Source organism: Priapulus caudatus, unplaced genomic scaffold (genome assembly GCF_000485595.1).
Source record: "Priapulus caudatus unplaced genomic scaffold, Priapulus_caudatus-5.0.1 Scaffold2022, whole genome shotgun sequence".
In the NCBI taxonomy this organism is placed as follows: domain Eukaryota; kingdom Metazoa; phylum Priapulida; class Priapulimorpha; order Priapulimorphida; family Priapulidae; genus Priapulus; species Priapulus caudatus.
This window is the reverse complement of record NW_014579083.1, coordinates 38,018-43,892: the sequence shown is the minus strand read 5'-3', so window position 1 is coordinate 43,892 and position 5,875 is coordinate 38,018.

Sequence of the window (5,875 nt, the reverse complement as noted above, 5' to 3'; positions counted from 1 at the left end):
ATGAGTGAATGAGAGAGAATGAGGAGAGAGAGAGAGAAATGAGAGAGAAATGAAGAGAATGAGAGGAATGAGAGCGAATTCGCGAGAGATGAAAGAGAGAGAGCCGAGAGAGAGAGAGAGAGAGAGAATGAGAGCCGAGAGAGAGAGAGAGAATGGGAGAGAATGAGAGAGAATGAAGAGAGAGAGAGAGAGGAGAGAATGAGAGAGAATAAGAGAGATATGAGAACACATGAGAGACAATGACGAGAGAATGAGAGAAATGGAGAGAGAGCGAGCGAGAGAGAGAATGCGAGAGAATGAGAGAGAAATGAGAGAGAATGAGAGAGAATTGAGAGAGAATTGAGAGAAATGAAGAGAGGAGAGAGAAGAGAGAGAGAGAGAGAGAGCGAGAGAATGAAGAGCGAGAGAGAAGAGAGAGAGAATGAGAGAGAATGAGAGCATAACGCAAGAGAAAACGAAATCCTCACATTACTAACATCTCTCTCTCCCCTCTCCTTCTCTCTCTCTCTCTCCTCTCTCTCTCGTCTCTCTCTCTCTCCTCGTCTCTTCTCTCTGTCTGCGCTCTCTCTCTATCTTCTGTCTTGTCTATCTGTAAAGACCAATTTTGGCACGAGGGTTTTTCTCTCGATTTTGAGAGAGAAATGAGAGAGAACGAGAATGAGAGAGAATGAGAGCTACTGACGCAAGAGACCCGAAATATAAAGTTAAGCATTCTGCTCTCTCTCGCTATTCCTCTTGCTCTCCTCTCTTCTCACGCGTCTTCTCTGCTCTCTCTCCCTTTTCTTCTCGTCTTCCTCTCTCTCTATCTCTCTGCTGCCTGAAGATCAATTTTAGGCGCGCAGCGTTTTTCTCATTTTAAAAGCCGGAAGAGTCCCCTCCCGAAAAAAAAGGGGATGAGTGTGGGAAGGGTGAATTGGAAGGCCCGGAATATCGATGGCAGAAAGGGGAGTGGCTGGTAAAGGAAGGTCGATGAGGACAAGCGAAGGTGTAAAAATGCGAAGATGTGAAAAGGCGAGAGGGGTACTCCCGGGCGTTGTGTCCGTCGTACTGTGTAGTGCGCCACGCGCACTCTCCCGCGTGGCGTTCGTGGTGGTGCGTACGTGCCATCGTGCGGTGCGCGTCGGTCGTGGTACGTGGTATCCGTGGTGCGCCTGTTCCGGTCCCGTCGTCGTCCGTCCGTGCGTGCGTTCGGCGTGCGGGTGGCGTTCGTGCGTGCGTCCGTGCGGCGTGCGCTGCGGTGCGTCGTGGCGTCGTCGCATGGCGCGTGCGTGCGTGCGGTCCGTTGCGTGCATCGTCCGTGGCGTGCGTCCGTCGTCCGTCCTCCGTCCGTCGTCCGTCCGTCCGTCGTTCCGTCCGTCCAGCGCGCCCGTGCCGTGCGCGTGCGTTGCGTTGCGTGCGTGCGTGCATGCCTGCGTGCTGTGCGTGCGTGCGTCCGTCGTCCGTCCGTGGCGTGCGGCGTCTCGTGCGTGCGGTGCGTGCTTCTGAAGCTCGGAGCCATGGCTGGCGGGCTTGCGAGCCGGCGTCAGCCTACAATGAGAATTGTTCGGTGAGACGGTAAGGAGTTATGTATTGCTTTTGGGCGGCAATGATGACACGTGCCGCAGCCGCCAGCTTCTGCCAGCAGCAGCCAGCAGCCCGAGACTATATACTCATGAAATCGCGGCCGACTTTTACTAGATTTTTCAAGTGAGAGCCTCGAGGATATTTGAGAAAGGTTGAGAGCTGTAACGAGATGTCGCGGAATCTCGTAGGGTTAAGACGGCCGGGAAGACGAGAGGGGTATGTGCTGGGTGGGGGCGTGTGTGTGTGTGGTGTGTAGTGTGTGATGTTGTGTGTCGTGTCGTGTGTGTGTGCGTGCTGTGTGGTGTGTGTGTGTGGTGTGCGTGTGCGTGTGTGTGCGGTGTGTGCGTGTGTGTGCGGTGTGGTTACGTGTGTGATGTGTGTGTGTCCGTCGTGCATGATGTGCTGTAGTGTGCGTGTGACGTGTGTCCGTGTGGTTCATACAAAGGTTGTCTGGACTACATTTCAAACACAAAAATGACAACCGGTCGGTCGCTGTTGATGAGCACCTGACCGGAATGTCCGAATACACATCACACAGGCACAAATTTTCTCCCTTCTAATGCGTTCTAGACGTCACGCCAGGCATCTAACTTACTTGCGTGCATATTGCAAATTATTCAATCTAGTGCGAATTCAGCGAAAAAAGAATGCCAAAAAAAGGCATTTTCTAGAGACGGAAAGTAGTGGGCATACTATCTCTGAGTATCGTGCGTGCCGTGCGTGCGTTGCGTGCGTGCGGGCTGGCGCTTCCGGTGTGTGTGTGTGTGTGTGTGTGTGTGTGTGTGGTGTGTGTGTGTGCGTGCATGTGTGCGTGTGTGTGTGTGTGGTGTGCGTGCGTGGTGCGGCGTGATGTGTGTGCGTGGTGTGTGCGTGGTGTGTTGCGTGTGTGTTGTAATGTGTGTGGCGTCGGTGTTCTAACAAGAGTTGTCTGACTACACTTTCAAACACAACAATGACCATGCGTCGGTCGCTGGAACTACGCCAGATCCTCGAGCGGAGATGTACGGAAATACACAACGAAGCCCAATTATTACTTCTAATGCTTTCTCGAGACGGTCCACGAGCATCTTAATTCGTGCAATGCCAAATTACTTGGCCTATCTAGTGCCGGAATTTCAGCGAAAAAAAATGCCAAAAGGCATTTTCTAGAGACGAAGATAGTGCACTACTCATTCTCTGAATATCGGCGTGCGTGCGTGCGTGCGTGCGTGGCGTGGCGTGCGGTGGCCTTCCGTGTGTGTGTGATGTCGTGTGGTGTGTGTTGTGTGTGTGTGTGTAGGTGTGGTGTGTGTGTTGTGGTGTGTGCGGGGCATGTGTGTTGTGTGTGTGTGTGTGTGGTGTGCGTGTGTGTGTGTGTTGGTGTGGTGTGTGTGGTGTGTGTGGTGGTGTGTGGGTGTGGTGTGTGTGTGTGTGTGTGTGTGTGGGTGTGTGTGTGTTGTGTATATATAGTGTGTGTGTGTGTGTGTGTTGTGGGTGTGTACGTGTGTGATTGTGTGTGTGTGTGGTGTCGTGTGCGTGATGGTGTGTTGTGTGTGGGTGTTTGGTGTGTTGTGGGGGGCGTGATGTGTGTGTGGGTGCGTGTGTTGTGTGTGTGTGTGGGCGTGTGTGTCTGTGTGTTATGTCGTGGTCTGTAATGTAGTGTTGTGTGTGTGATGTGTGTTGTGTGTGTGTGTGTGTGTATGTGTGGTGTGTTTGTGTGTGTTGCGGCGGGATGCGTTACCCCGCTGTCCACGGTTTGCTCTCTCTCTCTCGTCTTCCTCTCTCTCATATCTCCTCCTCTCTCTCTATCTTCTCTATCTGCTCCTTTTCTCTGCTTCTAGGCTCACTCCAGTCTCTATCTCTCAATCTATCTCTCTATGCTTCTCTCTCTCTCCTCTCGTCTCTCTCCGGAGGCCCGCTTCTCTCAGTTTCATCTCTTCTCTTTCTCTCTCACTCCCTCCTCGCTCTCTCCTCTTCTTCTCCCCTCTCTGCCTCTCCTCTCTCTTTTCGGTCCCGCGCATCTTTCTCGCGCGCGAGCTCGTCTCTCCTTCCGTCTTTGTTTTCTTTCTGCCTCCTTCTCTCAGTGTCTCTCTCACTATTTTCCTATCTCTCTAACCCGCATTACTATCCCGTCCCTAACCCTCCTTCCCTCCTCTCTCTCGTCTGGTTACATCTCTTCTCCAACTCCTCGCTCTCTTTCAACCTCCTCTGTCTCTCTTATCATTACCTGTCTGCCCCCCCTCTCCCGCCTCATCTCTCCCCCCCCCGGCTTCATCTCGCCACACTTCTCCGTTCTCTCTTTCATCATCCCTCTTCCCCCGAAACTCTTCTGATTCTCTCTCCTTCTCCCTGTCGTGTCTATATATATATATATATATCATTCTCTAGCTTCTGTCTGCGCAGCTGGTATCTACCTACTCCAGTCTCCCAAAAATCTATCCATCTCATCCATCTGTCTCATCCATCTGTCTCATCCTCTTATCATCTCATTCATCTGTCTCATCCATCTGTCTCATCCTCTCATCATGTCTCATCATCTCATCCTCTGAGCCTCTCTCACTGTCACCATGTTTCCGACAGTGACGGCTGGGCAGACCGTAGTGACGTTGTCTCTGGACACGAGGTGGAAGCTGAGGGCGGCATCTCCATCCGCATACACTCAGAGTACATCGCCGAGTTCGACGATCACTTCTTCAGGTATTCGTGATTCATTTATTCATTTATTATCAATAATTATTATGAATAATTAAATAATTACAAACAATAATCATTTTCAAGCAATCACATGCAGCAGCCAACGCCTATAGGCCTATATCAGTGTTTTTACGATTATGTTTATTTATTTTATTTTATTTTTGTTAGTTGATGTTACGATCATAAAGATTGTGTAACTTGTTTTTGATTTTAAATCAGTCTTTTTTTTTCTTGCGACGCTTTACAAAGGCTTTTAAAGGCTTTACTAAGGAATTATTCTGGTGGCAGAAAACTAAAGATGTGAGGCTTTTAAAGGGACTTGAGTGAGGAAAATATTTGTAAAAGTTTGTTCGAACGATAAAACGTTCATTTAAGCCAAAAAAAATCGTTTAAACAAAAAGAAAAACTCGTTCGAGCAAAATAAAGTTGCTTTAATCGAAAAAATTGTCGTTTCGAATGAAAATAAAGATCGTTTAAACGGAAAAAAGTTTGTTTGAACGATAAAAAGTAAAAAAAAGCTCCGTAGAAAAAAGAGCACGAAACGCGAAGCTCGCTGAATTCCAACACGTTCTTCTAGCATCTACGACAAATACGATATACGCATATACGCTCTACTATGACACTATTTGTCATAGGAAGATTCTTTATATATATTCATCTATATCTTCTATATATATGAGTATATATCTCTACCTATATTCATTATAATGGCGACACAGCACACTCGCAGCGGCGAGTGCGGGAGCGTTCTGCATTAGTTTTTGTGAATGAAAGTTGATATACAGTGACACAACAGTGCAAGTGTAATTAAGAGGTAGCATTTGTGAATATGCGTGCATATATTATTTTCAGTTTTTACTGACTCTGTTCCAAGTGCCTGTGGCTATCACGAACAGGTACAACCTCCAGCATGTTTATGCCTAATTGAAGGTGAGAGGCTTTTCGCTCCGGCGTGGGAATGGCGGCTTTTAGTTTCATGTTTCCAAAATTTCCATAATTTCCCATTGTTCGGCGCGTTCGCTTGGTTGGTCTTTACCGCGCCGAAACTGACATCCGGCAAAGAGCTTAGAATGATAAGAGGTGACACTTCCTATCTAACGCATGTAATTGGATTGCAAGTGCTGCCACCTAGTGACCAGATTGATTAAAATGACTATAAACCATTGCAAGATAATATTTATCATTACATTTTGATGCTTTTTTTATTGAATATGGCCATATAATTAAAACATCGGAGCAGAGTGACTATGTTCGTCAATCCCACATAATAAACACGTGCTTAACTAAAATTAAACAGCAAATTAAATCAACAAAGAGAAGATTCTTTCCTTGTTCAACATGTAATGACTGATCCTTGGCAATAGCAATTATATTAATTTAATATCTAAATGTATCTATCTTACAAATGTTGTAATTTCATAACCTTTCTATTTCTTTTGCATGTTTTTGATGCACTGGTGTTAATATTAAACATTTTCAAAGCATGATGCAATCGTATTTTCATGTAAAATATCATCATTCTGTGGATTTTTCCAATGCATTGAGCATCTTCACATGTAGTAACACCCTGGCACTTTGGCAGTCAAACATAGTCTCTGTAAGACTCTTGTCATGTGCATGACAGATGGAAACACATTTT